Source organism: Nannospalax galili, unplaced genomic scaffold, assembly GCF_000622305.1.
Source record: "Nannospalax galili isolate Female #2095 unplaced genomic scaffold, S.galili_v1.0 scaffold948, whole genome shotgun sequence".
In the NCBI taxonomy this organism is placed as follows: Eukaryota; Metazoa; Chordata; class Mammalia; order Rodentia; family Spalacidae; genus Nannospalax; species Nannospalax galili.
The window spans coordinates 463,447-464,740 of NW_008358192.1; positions in this window are offsets into that span (position 1 = coordinate 463,447).

Sequence of the window (1,294 nt, forward strand, 5' to 3'; positions counted from 1 at the left end):
ACCCCCCCACACACACCCACCCACCCACACAAAAAAAAAAAAAAAAAAAAAAAAAAAAGGGGGAAATAGCACTTAGAGCGCCCGGCTGCTGAGCCTAGTGGAGTCAAAGGGGTGGGAAGCTTGTGGGCAGTGACCCCTCACCTTCCATCTGCTGAACCAGAGATGATCCTCACAGATTCCCCTCCCTGAGATAGATTCCAGAGCTCATTATAAACCAGCCCGCCTCCTCATTTTACCCCAGACCTGAAGGTTCAGTAGAATCAGGATCTAGAATCAGGAGCCCGGCTGCTGAGCCTAGTGGAGTCAAAGGGGTGGGAAGCTTGTGGGCAGTGACCCCTCACCTTCCATCTGCTGAACCAGAGATGATCCTCACAGATTCCCCTCCCTGAGATAGATTCCAGAGCTCATTATAAACCAGCCCGCCTCCTCATTTTACCCCAGACCTGAAGGTTCAGTAGAATCAGGATCTAGAATCAGGATCCCAGGTTTACCCTCCCTGCCCCCCACGCTTTGACTGGAACCGGGGGGAGATGGGGGGACTCAGTCACACTAGACAAATGCTGTACCACTGAGCCACACACAAAACCCTAGATAGTTTTATTTGATTTTGGTTTGAGGAGAGTGTCTCACTATGTAGCCCTGGCTGGCCTGGAACTTGCTAAGTAGATCAGGCTCACCTTGAACTTGTGGTGAACTTCGCCTCTGTCTCCAGAATGCCAGGATTACAAGTATGTGCCACCACTACAGTTGATAATATGTGTTTAAACACACACACATACACACACACACTCCTGGTATGGGTAGGTGGCTCTATGGGTAAGTACTTGCCATGCAAGCGTGAAAATACGAGCTCAGATCCACCACCTGTGTAAAAGCCAGGCACCTGTAATGCCAGAACTGCAGGGAGGGTGGGGGTGGCAGGGATGGGGTCCTGGAGGATCACTGGGCTGGAGAGACGCTCAGCAGGTCCGAGCACTGGCTGCTCTTGTAGAGGACACAGGTTTCTTTCCTAACACTTACATGGTGGCTGACAACCATCCTTAACTCCAGTTCCAGGGGTTCTGATGCCCTCCTCTGACTTCTGTAGGCATTGCCTGCATGTGTGTACGTGCACCCATTCATGCAATGCCCGTGGAGGTCAGAAGAAAGCTCCAGATTCCCCTGGAACTGGAGTTATGGACAGTTGTTAGCTGCCATGTGGGTGCTGGGAACCAAACCCAGGTTCTCTGTAAGAGCAGTCAGTGCTCTTAGAACCACTGAGCCATCCCTTCAGCCCCAATCGAAAGAATTTTTT